At 44.9% G+C, this 19,438-nt stretch overlaps 1 long non-coding RNA gene across 1 annotated transcript; it reads left to right on the top strand.

Annotated features, from left to right (window-relative positions):
* The first annotated feature begins 1,951 nt into the window (after positions 1-1,951).
* On the top strand, positions 1,952-8,302 carry LOC138743866 (uncharacterized). The gene is made up of 3 exons (XR_011345080.1): positions 1,952-2,033; positions 7,133-7,231; positions 8,083-8,302. It is a non-coding gene; the product is annotated as an uncharacterized lncRNA (long non-coding RNA).
* The last annotated feature ends 11,136 nt before the right edge of the window (positions 8,303-19,438 follow it).

Genomic DNA, 19,438 nt, shown 5'->3' with positions numbered 1-19,438 from the left:
GATTTGATGGATGCAGCCGGTGCTGTATTAAAAATAAATATGTCTGATGATGTTAAAAATCCACTGGCTTATGTATCTCAGACATTGAATAAACACTCAAAAGAATTATTCTGCTGCTGGAAAATCATTTTTGTCCCTTGTATTAGCTCTGCAACATGTAGAAGAATGTGTTTGTGCTGCTATGGGATGAAGTATTGATCATACTTTTTGAGTAAGATTAAAAATAAGAATAGATGATGATTCAACTGGAGTTTAATTTTGCAAGAATAGGACTGAAGTATAAGACACTATAATGATATTAAGGGCCAGTGTCATTGAGGATTGCTTATTTAGATGTTGGATTTAGAAGTTTCTGCTATATTTGCTTTTATTCTATTGATTATGGCTGTGAAATCTATTAAGAACAAATCAGAGTTTGCAGTTTAAAATTTTGACCTTTCAGAAGTCTAAAAATTTCTCCATGGGAAGAAGGTGTAATGGAATTGTGTTAATCTTTCAAATAAATCCTCAAAGGCTTAACTTTATCACACCACCAGACAGACAAAAAAAAGTATTAATTTGAATCCCACAATGAAAACATAAATCTGAATGACTAAATCCTTATCTTTTTTTCCTGGACTTAAATACAACTGATGTCAAAAAAATTATAATTCACCCAATTATATCGCACATTCATCAATTTAATCCACCATCTTCACACATAGTAAGTAGTCCGTTCTTCTTGGGTTAATTCTAAAGAAGAATCTCCCATTTAATCTAAAATTGGTTTAGCCATTTTCTGTTGTCACAAACATTTCTGAAATAGATCCCTTTTTTTGCCCCATTTACAATTTTCAATTTTAGTTAACTTGGGTATCTTCAATTCCCGCCCAAATCCACCTGTGACAGCACTTGCATGGAATGACACCCGTTTACCATGTCCCTCTGTTCAACCTCACTCCTCAGTGCCCGACCGTTCACCGTGTCTATCTTTTCTTGGTTTGCCCTTCAAAATGTGACACCTCACACTTGTCTGCATTAAATTCCATCTGCCCTTTCTCCAGCTGGTCCAGATCCTTCTGCAAGCTTTCCTGGCTGTCCACAACTCCACCGTTCTTGGTGTCACCTGCAAACCTGCTAATCCAATTTACCACATTATTGTTCCAGCACCTATCCCTGAGGCACAGCTCTCGTCACAGGCCTCCACAGAGGACATATGGATGGATGTTAAAATTCTCTGCTTTAAATAGGTATCTTCTAATTCTAAGACAATGTGTTTTTATCCAAGGGAAACATTATTCACATCTACTGTCCAATCCTTTCAGCATTGGAAAGGTTTCTGAGATCTCCTCTCCTTCTTCTATACTCCAATGAAGAGTGGAGATATATCATCCTGTTAAATCTCTGCTCTCTCTCCAACATCAGCACATCCTTTTTCAGATAAACTTCGCAGTTCTCCAAATGAGGTCTCTCCCATGCCCCATCAACACCTCCTTACCCTTGAAACAAAGGCCAACATAGAATTTGCTTTCATTTCCTGCCGATCCAACCTGGTGGTTACCCACTCACTATGTTTTCCTGAACGAGAACCCCCCCAAGTCCCTTGACACTTGAAATAATTACATGTAATTTATGTAACAAATTTGAAATTTTTGGAAAGATTTGGGAATCCTATTTATAAACTGTAGGAATTAAGTTATAATCGCCCAACCTGAACGTTCTGACTCCTAAAATCAAGAAAATTTGTTAGATTTTATTTTATAGCTTTTTAGTAATGTTTTTATAAATACTTTCCAGATGTTATCTTTCTTTTCTATTGGATTGTTGGGCAGGGGGAATTAAAAAAAAATACTATGTATTAATTTTTCATTCTCTTTGAATGAGAAATTTATGTACGCATTTAATGCATGTGAAATTAAAATTTTCAAAGAGAAGCTTAACATAACGTAATACATTTTCCTTATTTTCAAGAGTTGTGGAGAGTGAGGAGGGTTTTCATGGACTACAAAAGGATTTGGACTGTTTGGAAAGATGGCAGATGGAGTTTAATGTAGGTAAGTGTGAGGTGCTTTATTTTGGGAAGAATAACCAAGACGTATGCAGTGAAGGGGAGGGCATTGAGGAACAGAGGGACCTTGGAGGAATGGTTCAATAGACAATAGGAGCAGGAGTAGGCCCTTCGGCCTGTCGAGCCTTCAGTGACCGCCATTTTACAGATCATGGCTGATCACTACTATCAGTACCCCTTTCCAGCCTTATCCCCATAACCCTTTACTCCTTTGCCCACTAGAGTCTTATCTAACGCTCTTTTGAACATAATCAGCGAATCTGCCTCTTCCACTCTCTGTGGCAGAGCATTCCACAGATTCACACTTCTCTGGGTAAAAAAATGTTTTCTCATCTCCGTCCTAAAGGGCCTACCCTGTATTATTAAACTATGCCCTCTAGTCCTCGTCTCCCCCATCACTGGGAACAAGTAATCCGACTTCACCCTGTCCATCCCCCTGATAATTCTGTATACCTCAATCATGTCCCCCCTCATCCTTCTAAACTCCATCGGATATAAGTTCAGTTTTTCTAGCCTTTCAGCATATGTCAACCCCGCCATCGCTGGAACTAACCATGTAAATCTGCGCTGCACACCCACTATAGCTAGTATGTCCTTCCTCAAAATTGGAGACCAGTACTGGATGCAATACTCCAGGTGGGGTCTCACCAGGGCCCTGCACAACTGCAGAAGGGCGTCTCTGTTCCTATGCTCCAATCCCCTCTTTATGAAAGCCAACATGCCATTTGCCTTCTTCACAGCTTTCTGAACCTGCATGTTAGCCTTCAGTGACCGGTGAACAAGTACACCCAGATCCATTTGCTCCTCCCCACTCCCTAGCTTGTCTCCATTTAAAGAATACTCAGCTTTCCTATTATTGCCCCCAAAATGGATAACCTCACATTTGCTCACATTGAACGTCATCTTCCATTCAGCAGCCCACACCCCCAACCTGTCCAAGTCCCTCTGCATTTTCCTGATATCCTCCTCACACCCCACACCGCCACGCAGTTTAGTGTCATCTGCAAATTTGCTCATGTTATTAATCCCCTCATCCAAATCATTTACAGAAATTACAAACAACTGAGGACCCAATACCGATCCCTGCGGCACTCTACTCGTCACATCCTGCCATCCTGAAAAGGACCGGCTTACTCCAACCCTTTGTTTCCTATTTCTTAACCAATTTCCTATCCATGTCAGCACCTTACCTCCAATTCCATGCTCCCTGATCTTGCCCACTAGTCTTCCACTTCTCTATCTTATACTTACTCCCTTTGGATTTGATATTGCACTTGATTTCATTAGTTAGCCACGACTGCCATTTGCATCTCCTAGAGCCTTTCCGCCACTTTGGAATAAATTTGTCCTGAATCCTGTGGAAAATGTCCAAAAGCACCTGCCATTTTCCCGAGTTGTCCTCCCAGCTAGTGTATCTTTCCATTTTATTTTGGCTAGCTCCTCCCTCATAGCTGCATAATCCCCTTTATTTAACTGCAGTACAGATGCTTCCGACTTCCTTTCTTTTTCCCTTTCTAATTGCAGCTCAAAAATAACCATTCCATGGTCACTATTCCCTAATGGCTCCCCTACATCGAGGTCACTTATTAACTCTGCGTCGCTGCACAGCACCAAGTCCAGAATCAACTTCCCCCTGGTAGGTTCCTCCACTAGCTGCTCCAAGAAAGTATCTCGTATTGGGTAGGACACGTAACACCAGCATCGTATAATTCAAAAGCAAGAGGAGTAGCTATATTAATTAGTAAAAATGTGCCATTTAAAATAGAAGAGGAAATAATAGATCCAGCAGGGAGATATGTAATGATAAAATGTCAGATATATTCGGAGTTTTGGAATCTACTCAATGTATATTCACCTAACGAAGAAGATCAAAAGTTTATGCAAGATATCTTTTTGAAGGTAGCAGATACGCAAGGGAACATATTAATAGGAGGGGATTTCAACCTGAATTTGGATTCAAATATGGATAAAACTGGGGAAAAAAATTAACATAAAGAACAAATAACCAAATTTATAATTAAATCAATGGATGAAAGTATCTCGTAGACATTCAATAAACTCACTCTCTTGTGTTCCTGCCCCCGTCTGATTATCCCAGTCCACTTTCATGTTGAAGTCCCCCATAACTACCGTATTGCTACCACTTTGACATGCCACTCTTAATTCCTGATTTATACTTCTATATCTGAGCTACTTTTCGGAGGCCTGTAAATGACCCCCATTATGGTCCTCATGCCTTTACAATTTCTTAATTCTATCAAAACAGACTCTACCCACCTGTTTCAATGTCTTTCCTTTCAAATGCCTGAATTTTATTTCTTACCAACAGAGCTACCCCACCTCCTCTTCCCAACTTTCTGTCTTTTCTATAGGACGTGTACCCGGGAACATTGATTTCCCAATCCTGCCCTTCCCGCAGCCATGTCTCTGTAACTCCGACATCTCCTGTCCAAGCTGCAGATTGCAAGAGCTGTAAAGTGCTGCCACCGCCTGTTCACACCGAGTACTGCATGCATGAAGCGAGAGGGGGAGAGAGAGAGAGAGAGATCTAGGTATAATACCACCACCTGGTGTCCAGACTCGCGAACTACAGGATACATGATTTTTATTTTTCATGGGAGTGTTGGAGAATGAGAGGAGACTTGATTAAGGTTAACAAAATAGAGCAAGATGGATAATATGGAGCTCCAATGAACAGGGAGGTCTCACCTGTGAAGGAGCAAGTGTGAGATCTCCCAGTTCATTCTTGCTCGGGCAGTGGTGGCCAATTGCAAGACAGCTCCAATTAGGGGAAGAGAATATGCTGTTTCAGGTCATGGATTTGAAACGGTTTCCCCAGTTGTGCCATTCAGACTCAAGAGAGCAGATGCTTGCAGACAGGAAGGAAACCTAGTTTTATTGTGGAGAATTGCTTGTTTTTCGGGGTGAAGGTTGTTTGTGGTCTGAGATTCCTAAATACTTCACAATGGAAGGAGCAATTTTCCTTGTGCCTGATTGCTACATAGCGGGTAAAATGTCTCAAATCTATTGCTCAGCCAGGACTTTGGGTCATTGATTTGGAGAGAGAGTGATGGCTTGGCAATATTTATAGCATGGTGAGTCCAAAGCTCTCAAAGTGACAGTGTGGAAGGAGTTTGTCTGTTCTTTGTGTTTTCTGCCACCCTTGAGAACTTAAAAAGTGTCCGTGAATTGTGGTATTGGTGAGACACAAGCTTGTTTTGCCCTCTTTTTGTTCTGTATGTCTATAAAGTTTCAGTTTAGGGATAAAATGTCCAGACACTGTTCTGTTCAAAAGTCTAGTAACTAAATCAGATTCTCCCGAGTTCTTGTCATGGATATGTATCATGAAGCCTGTTTAGCAGCAGTCGTGCTGCATTAGAGGTGCACATACAATTTTCAAAAATAATGAGTTTGAAACCAGAAAAAGATCAGGTCGTGCCCAAAGGTTCATCCGTGCAGTTGAATTGAATTGATGCCCCCAGGACCAGAATGTGCACTTCCACCCCATGGTCTTGAGCTTCCCAATTCGCCAATGAACTTACGGCCCCCTTGAGCTGTGGAGTGTGGGAGGAAATCCACACAGACACCAAGAGGATGTAGAAACCTCTTGCAGTCAGTGCTCACTTGATCCATGACTCGTGCTGGAGAGGTGGGACTACTGTCCTGCCTTCATCTTGTGTCGGCTAATTTTTGTCTGATGGTGGATGGTGGTCTGACATGATATTCCCTTGGCCTTGAGGGAAAGAAGAGTAGAAATTGCCAGGGCTCTGACAGAAATATTTAAAACCTGTTTATCCACGGGTGAGGTGCCAGAGGAATGGATGTAATCTAATGTTCCTTTGTTTAAAAACGGCTTCAAAACCAACCAGGTGAGCCTGACAGTGATAGGTTAATTATTGGAGGGTAATCAGAGAGTACCTCGAAAAGAATCTGTTCAAATAGCTGGCCTTGATCAACCATCGCATAGAATACAGGAGTCGGGCAGTGAGGTTGAGATTAGACAAGATATTGGTGAAGCTCTTTTGTGAGTACTGTGTTCAGTTCTGGTCACCAAATGAGAGGAAAGCTATCAATAAAGTAGAGAGGGTGCAGAGAAGATTTACGTCAATGTTACCTGGATATCAGCAACTAGATTACAAAGAAAGATTGAGCAAATGACGTCTTTATTCTTTGGATTGTAGATGGTTGAGAGGGGATTTGATCGAAGTCTTTAAAATTACTAGGAGGATAGAACGAGTTGATGTGGAGAGACTTTTTTCATTGCGGGGAGCAGGGATTGAAACAGGAGGTAAAAGTTTGGAAGTAACATGAGGGGGATCTTCTTTACTCAGAGTGGTGGCTGAGTGGAGTGAGCTTCCGGGAAAAGTAGTGGCGGCAGGGTCCATTTTGTCATTTCAGGGAAAATTGGAGGGGAGGGTAATTCTGAGAGGTGGTACGAGAGGAGAGTATTTCGTTCAGTGCAGACAAGAAGGGCCAAATGACCTGTTTCTGTGCTGTAATTGTTATAGGGTTAAAATGTGTGGCAGTAACTTGGAAGTCCGATGCGTATTTGGGAATGGGTCGATAGCCACACTGAAATAGGCCGTTGTATCCCACCTGAAATAATTACATTGAATTCACGGAACAAATTTGAATTTCTCTTTTGAAGATTTGGGATGTGTATTTACCAATTGTAGGAATTAAGTTGTAATCACCCAACACGAACTTTCTGACTCCTAAAACCAAGAAAAGCAAGATTTTATTTGAGAGTTTTGCTCAATTTTTATGAATGCTATCTAGATGTTTCCTCTCTTTATTGTTTTCTATTGGGCAGCTGTGGGAGGGGTTACTTTTTAAATCACTATGCATTAATTTTATCTTATTTTCAAATAAGAAATTTAAGTTTTTTAATGCATATGTTAAATGTAAAAATGTTACAAATAAGATAAATGAAGAATTGTTTCAGGAACTGGCGATTTTCCACTAGTGCCGTGAACCCCAGGCAGCAGGAATGTGTGAACGAAACACAAAACTGGCCAGAAGAACTGAGGAAATACGGCTAAAAGTGCCCAAAAAGGTGCTGATGCCACCTTGATTTTAATGCAGGTGACACCGAGGAATGCGTTGGGGCAGAGATGGTCCATGGACAGCCAATACGGACGCCTTGGGGAACAAAGCCCGCACCACCAGTCGGGATGGATAATGGTGGGTAATGAATAAGCAAATATTAGAGACACTGATAGAGAGCGACACACATACCCAGACAGATACACACACACACACACACACACACACACACACACACACACACACACAGTAAGAGACAGAGAGAGACTCTGACAGCGAGAGAGAGACAGAGAGACACACACAGACAGATAGAGAGACACACACAGATGGAGAGAGAGATACACAGAGACAGAGAGACACACATAGAGACAGAGAGAGACACACACACACACGACACAGAGAGACAACACACACACACGACACAGAGACACACACACACACACACACACAGACAGAGAGAGAGAGAGACACACACACATACAGACACAGAGAGAGTCACACATTGAGACACAGAGGGAGAGACAGAAAGAGAGAGACACACAGACAGTGACACACACAGAGACACAGAGAGAGAAAGACACACAAACAGACAGAGAGAGACACACACACACAGATACAGAGACACAGACAGAGAGAGACACACACACACATACCCAGACAGACAGACACACTCACACACAGACACAGAGAGACAGATATACAGACACAGACACACAGAGAGACACATACAGACAGAGAGAGAGACACTGACAGCGAGAGAGAGACAGAGAGAGACACACACAGAGAGACACAGAGTGACACAAAGAGAGACACAGATAGAGAGAGAGACACAGACAGAGAGAGAGACACAGACAGAGAGAGAGACACAGACAGAGAGAGAGACACAGACAGACAGAGAGAGAGAGAGACACAGAGAGATAGAGACACACACAGACTGACAGAGAGAGACCCCTTGGTTGTGCACTTAACTCCCTCATCTCTCCTGGCAGGATCTCATCACCTTTCCTACCCGTGGACCATGACATCTGTCTGCTCATCCTCCTTCCTGAGAATGGTGTGAACTCTACCCTAGAAACCCCACAGCAAAGAAAAGGGACCCTTCGGCCCTTCTCGTCCATGGTGAAATATCATTCTGCCAGTTTCATCGACCTGCACCCAGTCCCTAACCCTCCTGACTTCCCACATCCATGGATCTCTGCAATTGATTCTTAAAACGTAAGAGTTTGAATGTTAAATGGCAGACCATTGAGGAGTGTTGTCAAACAAAGGGATTGAGGAACTGTGGTACAGAACTGCCCGAAAGTGGAGTCCCTTGTAGAGATGGGGGGGTGGGGGGGAGTGAAGAAAGCTTCTGGTATTTTGGCCTTCAGAAATGAGAGGATTGAGTGCAGGAGGTGGGAGGCCACGAGGAAGTTGGACGAGGCATGGGTGAGGCCAACTTGGGAACATTGTGTGCCGTTTGGGTGGCCGGAGGAGAGGAAGGATAGGAATGAGACAGCGCGTCGAGGAGAGTGACAAGAAGGTGGTCTGGCTTTCGGGGTTTGAGTTCCAGGGGAAGGTTGGACAGGCTGGGACTTTATTCCCTAGAGCGTAGAAGATTGAGGAAGATTTGAAAATTGTGAGGGGGGACGGATCGTGTCCATGGGGACAGGCTGTTTCCAAGGAGAGTGGGAGAGATTCAAAGAGGAGGACATGGATTGAGATTGAAGGGGGATTTTCTTCCCTCAGAGGGGGGTGGGCGCGTGGAATGAGCTTTGGGCCAAGGTGGTGGAGGTGGGATGGACTGGAATCTTGGGGGGGAATGTGGGGCAGGTCCTGGTGTGGAAATGTGCAGCCTGAAGGGGAGATGGACTGGAGGCCCGAGGCAGCTCTCGGACCCTTCCCCAGTGGGACGAGGTTCTCAGGAGAGAGGGGGCTCCAAAGGGCTGGACCTCGAGCCCTGGGGCTCCATCCAGGGGCTCGGGGTGGTGGAGAGGAGGTCCCGAGGAGGGGTGGATCAAGCTCTCGCGAGAGTGACCCCTGGTGGCTGCCATGTTGTTGATCTTTCCGGCCTTTGGAGGAGTTGGTCGCGAGCGGGAGGGGGAGAGAGGTTCGTGTCGGTTCCTCACGGGCGGGAATCGGGGCATTTTGGGAGCGAGACCAGGGAGGACGGAGTTTCCATGGGTCGCCCTTTGGGTCTGGAGCGGCCGGAGCTCGGAGGGGAACGGGCAGGTGGATGGTTGTGAGGTGGGGCCGGGGTACCGTGAGGGAGTTTGGGTCGGGGTGGCGTTAGGGTGTGTGGTAGTCGGGGACCCGCGAGGCTGAAGGGGGGGGGGGTCGGGGTCCGTGAGGCTGTGGGGGGGGAGGGGGATCCGCGAGGCTGAGGGGGATCAGGGACCCGCGAGGCTGAGGGGCATCGCGTCCCGCGAGGTTGAGGGGGCTCGGGGCCCGCGAGGCAGAGGGGGCTCGGGTCCCGCGAGGCAGAGGGGGGAGAGGGACGGGGACCCAGAAGGGTGAGGGGGTCGGGGACCCAGAAGTGTGAGGGGGTCGGGGACCCAGAAGGGTGAGGGGGTCGGGGACCCAGAAGGGTGAGGGGGTCGGGGACCCAGAAGGGTGAGGGGGGTCGAGGACCCAGAAGGGTGAGGGGGACCCGCCAGAGAGGTGTGGGATATCTGCAAGAGGAGTGAGGGACATGCAAGGCTGTGGGGGGCGGGGATCCTGCGAGGCTGAGGGGGACGGGTATCCAGAAGGTTGAGGGACACGCAAGGCTGAGGTACTCGTGGAACCAGAAGGGTGAGGGGAATGAGGACCCAGAAGGGTAATGGTGATCAGGACCCAGAAGGGTGAGGGTGATCAGGACCCAGAAGGGTGAGGGTGATCTGGACCCAGAAGGGTGAGGGTGATCAGGACCCAGAAGGGTGAGGGTGATCAGGACCCAGAAGGGTGAGGGTGATCAGGACCCAGAAGGGTGAGGGTGATCAGGACCCAGAAGGGTGAGGGTGATCAGGACCCAGAAAGGTGAGGGGGGACGGGGACCCAAAAAGCTGAGAGGGGACAGGGACCCAGAAGGCTGACGGGGACCCAGAAGGCTGAGGGGGAAGTGGGGACCCAGAAGGCTGAGGGGGGAAAGGGACAGGGACCCAGAAGGTTGAGGAGGTACGGGGACCCAGAGGGCGGAGGGGGGGACCGGGACGTGGACCCAGAAGGCTGAGGGCACCTGCGAGGCTGAAGGTGGGGGTGGGAACCCGCGTGGTTTAGGGGATCCGTGTGGTTGAGGCTATCGGAGAACTGCGAGTGTGAGGGGGACCCGTGAGGGTGAGGGAGTCCCGGCCCCATGGATGGGAATGAGCAGGAAGGGGTGCTGGTCAGTGGGACGAGAATATCAGTTCACCACAGACTGTAAGCTTTCAGTTCTGTAATGAGACGTCATTAACTATGACACCGACAGCCCAACCCTCTTTCTCCCAGTTCCACTGCAGACATTGGAAGACGGTCCTCTTTAAAATAATCCAAATACCCCTTGGCGCGGACCCGCCGAAGCCACTGATTAGAATCTGCATCTCAGATGGTGAAGTCTTCAGATTTTTCTTTAAAATATTGTTTACATTGTAAAACCATTTGGAAAGTGCGTTCACATATATTGTAATGTTCAAATCAAAAGGAAAAACTAGCACTAAGCAAGGTTCAAAAAAAAACACACAGGAATAAAGTGCCAGCATCCTGGAGATGGTATTCACAGTGACTAAGGACAAGATTTGTTCTTGTCTCTAGCTGTGCACACACGAGGATGAGAGCTGTGTTTGAGATGCTCTAGCCAGAAAGAATTCCAATCCATATCCCCTCGGTTTTATTCCTCGGGCTGACGGCAAGGTTCAGACTGAAATAGCAGAGGATGAGAATCCAGGCAAAAGGACAGAAGCCCAGACCAAGCAACAATTTGGGCAGAAGGATTTAGATCCACTGGTAGAGAGAGAGAGAGGGAGAGAGAGAGAGAGAGCGTGGAAGGATACTGTCAGAATGCCCATAGGATTTAACCTGCTTAAAAGCAGGTGGCACAAATCTGTGCAGAGGGGCACAATTTAAAGGCGATTGCAGATGTTTGATTGGGAAGCTGCAGGAATTCAGCCCATCAGAATGAAGTAAATGCAATATCCAGAGAGAGAAACCTTGGGCTTTTCTCTGGAGTGATGCAGGAAGCTCATAGAGTGAATGGATTTGAGGCAGAGCTTGGTGGAGGAGCAGGCAGTGCTGAGGAAACACAAGGCTGCTGAAGGACTTGTAGAAAGAGAACGTGCAGAAGGCTGCGGGTGCCTGGAGTGCATGGCCGGGCAGGATGGTGTAGTCTGGAATAATAGGGACCTTTAACATTTAGACAGGCACATTGATGCACGAAAAATAGTGGGTTTACGGGTGTGAGGGGTGAAAGGTTCAGTTTGTAGTAGGTTTGATCAGTTGTCTTGTGACACCAATACCCCTGAGCAAAAAGCTCTGCAAAAGTTAAGACACCGCCCAGGATATCTTAGGTAAAAACCCTCCACCATTGAGAACATTTGCAGGGAACGCTGCTGTCAGAGAGCAGCAGCAATCAAGGATCCACATCACCCGCTCTGTTCTCACTGCTCCCATCAGGAAAGAGGTATAGCTGGGTTCAGGAACAGCTGCTTCCCCTTCACCACCAGACTCAACACACATTCAGGGACCCATTTAAAGACTCTTCCTTTTGCACTTTGAATTTTTTCTCTCTCTATTGCAGTTTGTTTTCATATCCACATTTTCAGAGATTACAAGTAGATGAGTCCAGTTGGGGAAACTTGGTTTTGGTCTATATAATGGTTACATTCATCCCCTTTTATTGTTCATTTATATTAGTGTCTGGGCCCCTATGTGGTCCAAGTACAGTTGACAGACCTTTACCAAAGGGTCACGTTTATGTGATTTTTTTTTCCAGTAGGTAACAGCAGTTCATTTCCACAGCCCAGCGTGCTATCGGACATCCAGTTGATCGTGATACATCTTTTCGCGAAGGCCAGTGCTACTTTTATAAATGAGATTAGATATTTGGTCAAGTTGTCGCTTGTTTCCATGAAGATATTGCTCCAGGTATCACGTGGAGGCCACTCCTGTGATCGTGGTTAATTTTTCTGCGCTTTCTTGCCAAAATGGCCTCACTTTCACGCACGACCACGTAGAAAAGTTTAATGAAGCTCATCATCCCATTGGCCTTCATTTCGGTTGAAGCACTGCATGCAGATTTTACAAAGCAGTCTGAAACCCTTTTTCCACGGGAATCCCAGTTCATTGGCCATGCAGTGTCTGAGGTTAGGAAGCCCTTGGTGCCATTTCCACTGGGACACAAGATTGCTTTTCCACTGAACACAACTCATCCCCGGGGAGCGGAGTGTTCTGCCTTCGACTGGAAACAGGTGATTCTCTGCTGTCTCTGTTCCACTGGTTTTACCATCAGGCCGACATCGGCAAACGCCGAGGATATGAGTAGGGTTAGAGGTGGCATGAAATGACATCATTTGACACTGGCATTTGGACAGTGTCCCTTTTCCACTGGACCCTGTCCCAGTAAATTCCCGGGATTGGGCATGAGGGGCTGTACTTTTGAAGTTGAAACACTTTGCAGAGCAAAGTCTTGGAATTTAATTTCTTCAACTATGTACGCTATTCTGGCGCTCCATCCTGTAGGATGTAGGTGGTTCCTTTCATTGCACCTGAATCAATCCCTGACTAATCACAGAGCACTTCTGGTGTAGGGATTGCTTCAAGTGGAATTTGAGTTTGGGAGCATTTTGAAAACCACAGGTCTAAGTTATAGGGAAAGGTTAAGCAAGATTTTTATTCTGCGGAGTATAAAAGGTTGAGGTTGGATTGGGTTGAGGTATTTAAAATTATTGGGGTATAGATTTGAGGTGGGTTGAGAGAAAGGGGCAGAAGTTTAGAGGAAATGTGAGGGGGGACTTTCACTCAGAGTGGTGGGTGTGTGGAATGGACTTGCAGATGAAGTGGAGGAGGCAGGCTCAATATTAGCACTTAAGGAGAAGTGGGATATGTATTTGGACAGGAAAGGAATGGAGGGTCAAGGGGCGAGTGTAGGTCAATGGGATGAGGTAGGACAAAGTGTTCGGCGTGGACTCGAAGGGCCAAGTTGGCCTATTTCGATGCTGTAATAGTTAAGAGAGGTAAAACGTGTAAGTGAACATTTTGGGTCCAGTGACCATAGATTAGTTTCCAATCAATTATGGATAAGAGTGGGGTCTGCTGCAACAGCACCACTCAATCAATGCACCGGACACAGTTAATCAGGAAAGATGTTTATTCAGACTTGTTCCTCTCTTAGGTCTCTTGCCCACGACCTTACCAGAGAGAGGGGGATCTTTTTCTCTTCTATCCATTAGTGACTGGTGTCGCCCTCTATTCTGCTAATATTTCAAAACAGCACTGATCCCACGTTAAATGTTCCACTTGAAACTCAAACATGTTACAGACTAAACCAAGCCAGTCATCTTTGCTAAAATTAATGATGAGGGAGAAAATGAAGGGAACAGAAAGCAAGGGAGTAACAGGGAGAGGATGCAGAAAATAATGCAGGCTGAATGAGAGGGGAAAGAAATCAGGCTTCAGATGATTAAGGAAGACGAGGCGAAAGAAGGAGACCCTAGGACACTGCCACCCTATGTTGAGAATGAGGACTCAAAAGATTCCTTGTGGGCAAGGCTATCTGCATGTGCTTCCCAGCAGCCACCGTGACCAGTCCTGCATCTCACTTGATTCAATAAAAGGTGGTTTCAGACTTGGCTCTGACGTAAACAATTTGCTCATTTTCAAACCAACTTTCCTCCCTCCGTCATTGACGGCCGTGACACTGTGCACGAGTGAGGAAGATGGGGTGAAAGATCTTGAACTGAAAGTTACCTGCAGTAATTGGAAACCTGCCTTCCAGAGAGCTTCAATCATGTCAATGTTTCACCAGTTGTTGGACTTTACCAGCGATGAAACAGCGTCCCACTCCCACAGTGTTTCCTGTTACTAACTTGGACAGGAGTAAAAAAATGATTCACACAAAGAATTATAAACCAGGGGAAAGATATACTCTGAAAACAACAAGAAATGTTGTTCATATCCCACTGTGCTCCCGATAGAAGTCAAAATCCAATGGGCTTTATGAACTAAAACACAAATGGAACTTAACCCAAGATTATTCCCCCACCCCCCGTCCTATTAAATGTTGAATCCTGTTGTGTGAAGAAGGAGTTGCCTGGAACGTTAGCCCATCCCAGAAAGCTCACCAGACTTGGACTGCAGATCAACACTTAAGGATGACCAGCCGCAGCTTAATTTAATGCAATGCTTATTCCCCCCCCCCCCCCCAGCAAAAATCTTCAGCATTGCTTCATTGAAACTGGTCTAATTCCAAATAAGATCAGCAATGTCTTTTGGACCGAGTACAAAAGAGAGAGAGCTGAGGTACCTTCGAAACCCAGAACCAAATACATGCAACATTCAGTGGCAGCTCTCCTTGCATCTAATCAAGCACTTTTGAGCCACTATGAACTCTTCCCAAGAGAATTCATCCAACCATCCATGAGTGCATTCCTGTCAACTCGAAAGCCGAGAGGGGATTTGGTAGAGTATTTAAAATTACAAGAAGGATGGATAGAGTTGATGTGGATAGGCAATTCCATTGCAAGTGGGAGAGATTGAAACAAGAGGTCTTGAGTTAAGAGGCAAAAGTTTTGAAGTAACGTGAGGGGGAACTTCTTGACTCAATGGTGGCTGAGTGGAGTGAGCTTCCGGGAGAAATAGTGGCAGCAGGGTCCATTTTGTCATTTAAGAGAAAATTGGAGGGGTGGGGAATGCAGAGAGGTGGTACTGGAGGAGAGTATTTAGTTCAGAGCAGACGAGAAAGGCCAAATGACCTGTTTCTGTGCTGTAATTGTTCTAGGGGTAAAATGTGTGGCAGTAACTTGGAAGCTCAACATGAACCTTCCGACTCCTAAAATCAAGAAATTTAAGATGTTAGATTTTATTTGAAAGGCTTGGTAAATTTTTATAAATACTATCCAGATGTTTTTTCTTTTTTTCTTTACATCAGGAAAAATTAAATGAAATGGTTCTTGCAGTCAAGCCCTTGCCCACAAACACCCCCCCCCCCCCATTCTGGGATCAACCCATCAGCAGCGTCCACTTCAGAGAAAAACCTCAGGCACAAACATCCCAAAACCATCATCCCAAGACAAGGGGTTAATTTTTTAAATCACTATGCATTCATTTGATGTTATTTCAAATAAAAAATTAGTTTTTAATGCATATGTGAAATTAAATAATTAAAAAAAAATAAGATGAATGAAGAATTATTTCAGGAATTATCAATCATCCACTACTCCCATTAACCCCAGACACCAGTACTGAATGAAAAACTAAACTGGCCAGATTGACTGAGTAAACACAGCTAAAATTGGCCAAAAGGTGCTGATGCCATCATTGATTTAAATGCAAGAGACACTGAGGACTGCATTGGGACAGAGATGGTCCATGGACAGCCAATACGGATGCCTTGGGGAACAAAGCCCGCACTGCCAGTTGGGATGAATTAGATTATGACAAGCAAATATTAGATATCCCCCCCCCCCCCCCCCCACAGAGAGACCCAGCCTTGATTTTCATTTTTTATATTGATAGAGAGATCCCAGACATCACCAAATGTACCGAGACCCCACCGCATGTTATCAGTTAAAGGCAACGTATTCCTCTCTAATGGAACTTTTACTACCTCTATTACAGGAAACATCCTCCCTGCCTCATTTGCCATTGGAACGTTAGGCCCGCTTGTCGTCACAAGGCCAGAAAACACTTGAGTCAGAATACTGATCATCGTTTGAGGAGTGACGAAGGAATTTGTGAGCACGATAAGAATCCTGTTTCACTCTGGTCTGAGATTGGATGGTGAGTCCTTAGCTGCACATCCCTGCAACACACTCTCCTTCGCCAACAACTGCCTCACACTCCTATTCACCCCACCAGCTCTGTGCATTTCCCCCTCATTCACCTGCGATTTTCCCCCCCACAAACCCCTGTTAACCTGCCACCTCCACTGAAGAGTGGGTGAACACACAAACCCCTTACAGACGGGGCCAGATTTGATCCAGAGTCATTGACTTAACAGGACCATAACACCACCTGTGGCATAAATATTCCCAAACCAATGCTCTAGGGCACTGGGAGAACAAACAGCTCAAATTCTGCATTTGAGAAGTTTGAACTGCTGCACAACCATCAGGATCAAAGAAAACCCTAGTTTGCTTAGTTTTCAGCTGTCATAGACCACAAAAGGCTTCCAAACCAAAATTCAAAAGACAAGCCCCACAAACAAACAAATCTCTCATAAAGCTCTAACACTCCCCTATCTAGAGGTATCATCTCCTCAAACATCTCAATGCCACAGGTGAGAAAACTGTTTTAACTCCCACTCCAAATTAAAAAGGTGCTATTCCCTTAATTGCAGCTCTCTTGAAGGGCGGAGATGGGCCTTGTTTAAAGGGCCAGCCACAATTTACTGAGATATTTCACACCTGAATTAATTGTCCTCCTGATTCCAGCTCAGGGTTTAAAACAGCCCCACTCTAGTCACTTGCAGGTTTCAGGCAGAGATGAGGTGATGCTGCCATCAGAGGAAGGTAGGAAGCCTGGTTTTACTGTGGCTGCTTTTTCTGGGGTGGTTCTTTGAGTTGTTGGGGTGAAAGGAATCCGGTGTATGTGGGTCGTTTGCAAACTGGTGTTCCATGTGGTTCGTGGGTATTGAGCCAGAGAAATGTGTTGTTTTAATGTGTGTGGTTTACGGTGCCTGCAACTTTAGCTCTTGTCTTGGGATGATGGTTTTGGGATGTTTGTGCCTGAGGTTTGGCTCTGAAGTTGTCGGACTCTGGCTTTCCCTTACTCTTAATTTAGTCTGTATGTGGTCTGAGTCCAGCGTGTTCTTTGAATGAAGTGATAGGAGAAGGTATTCGGTTCAACAGTCAATTTATTACCCAGCACAAGAATAAAACTTAACAGAGCTCTGGGTCAGTCGTTAGTTCATAGGTCACCTGCACAGTGAGCTATTCCCCAAGACTGACCCCTATTGTCCAGTTGGCTCAGTTTATATAGATCAACCTTATCATACAGAACAAAAGTTGGCTTCCTTTGCTAGATCTTTTTGCATAAGGGTTATCACAAGTCATCTCCTGGGGTGTTGCGCTCCCATCTTAATCCTCCAGGCCAGACTATCCTGTTGCTTTGATCAGAAATTAATTCATCACCAGATATTTCTAATCACCATTCTGTTCCTGTCTGGCCAATTTTTGCTGTTCTCTTTAACACCTCCTCATGCCTTAATCTTCCTCCTAGACTGGTTTTCCATTCCCTTGGTTTCTTGCAGGCCATTCTTTGTTCTGGTCTGGCCTGTGTCTCCTGTGCTACTCACCACCTCCTTCAGTTGGAGCTTTCCTCCTAAATCGTTTTATGAATTTCCTCTCCCTGTATTTGGGAGCAGACAATTTTGCTCAGCCAACTTCGCTCCATGCTGTGATTGCCACTTAATCACATTCCTCTTTTTCCCTGAACCATGCAGTACATATCAACTTATTAATTAATCATTTCTTTCATAATGTTTTAACCCCTAGATTCCAACAAAGTGTAGGCTGCTGATGGTTTGATCCCAGAATTGGGGTGGGGAGGGGGGCGGGGGTGTTATTTGTGGGCAAGGGCTGGTTTGGAGGCTGCAGGGAATTCTTTTGCTCTTGACTGTAAGAAGCATTTCATTTAATTTTTACTGATGTAACCATCTTACCTTACGTGTGTGTAATATTGCACTATGTTACAGGACAGTCAGTCGAATTTTGATCTTGGCATGTTTAACAGAAAATGACAGTGACCCAGGTTCAAATCTGTCCCTTGTGTCAGGATTTTCCCCCCATCACCTTTTACAAAATGGCAAGGTGAACAGGGGCATTTGTGTGGGTCAGGGTTTTTTTTTTAATTAATTTTTAAGAGTTAGTTATATTCTTGTTAATTTTACAAGAATATAATTCAAATCCCGATACATGTGGTTGATTAATACAAATTGAAATCTACCCAGACCCACCCTCTCCACATCCCATATGAGGGACCAGAGATCTTCAACAGATGTTTTATTTAACCATAATATTGTGAATATTTCAAAACTTCACTTCAACCCACCTTTAGGAAATGTGGGCTCCTAAGATAGAATGTTCATCTCGTGAACGATACATTATTTTCTTGTGGTGAACAGTTCCGAACCTCAGCCAGTTTGCCACGCACTTTCTAGCTGTACAATTTGCAGCAATTTAAACCTGGTAAATATTCAGTTCTAATTTAAATTTAATTCCTTAACATCTCTTTCTCATGGATCCTGTGGGAATTTTTAAAAAAATACTTATTTCAACCAAGCTGCCCAACTTTAGGACATTGCCAAGTCAAATGCAGAAAAGTACAAATGACTTGGTAACATTTGAAACAAATCCGATTCCATGTATTTTCTTTTGAGGTGTCTGGTGAATAAAATTGTATTGAACCAGTCTATCTCATTTATAACGATCAGTCCATTTTCTATGTTCAAATCTCCATCCCATCTTTGCCTCAGTTTATGAATTCCTAATTTCTCAGCTTTTGCAGTCATTTCTACATTACTGAATAAATTTATATTCCCATGACCTGTTTCAGATGGTCAGGGCTTGTTATGACCTGTTACTGTTCTATCTGCCACTGTATTTTACATTTTTCATATCCTCTTCCTAAAGACAAGGAAAGGACTTCTTGTTGGTCATCTAATCTCATGTACCAGTTAGGGTGAGGGAACACAAAAAAATCAACAGGAGTCTGGAAGAGTTGCTCACAGTTCACGTTAGTAATCATTCTCTCCCTGCCTGATTTCTGGTTTCCAATTTACCCAAATGTCTTAATTTCATAGCAGTCTTAAATTCTTCACTTCAAAGCAGAAACAACACCATTCAGGGTCTGAGTGGTGCTGGGGGCTTATTGCAGCCTTTGGATCAGGTCTAACAATTTGCACCATTGTTTTGAAGATCAGGCAGGCATTTGGATATGTATGGCTCATTAGAGGAGGTGAGAATTGATCCCTGTCTGGAATGTGCTTTTTAACTCTCTTTCCCAGCTTTCTGGCAAAGTCTGTGTGATGGTTTCTTCATCATAATTCCCAGAAGAAGATATTCTACAGCTAATATTCCACACACTTCACCAAATGAGGCTAGTTGTGGGAAAAAGAAGTTCCTGTCTGTGTGGATGGACAGTTTAAGGGTGAAAAAATGACCTGATGTCCACATATAGTAACTCAACCAAATT

The sequence above is a fragment of the Narcine bancroftii genome, chromosome 10, assembly GCF_036971445.1.
Source record: "Narcine bancroftii isolate sNarBan1 chromosome 10, sNarBan1.hap1, whole genome shotgun sequence".
NCBI lineage: Eukaryota > Metazoa > Chordata > Chondrichthyes > Torpediniformes > Narcinidae > Narcine > Narcine bancroftii.
This window is presented reverse-complemented; position numbering and strand designations above follow the sequence as displayed.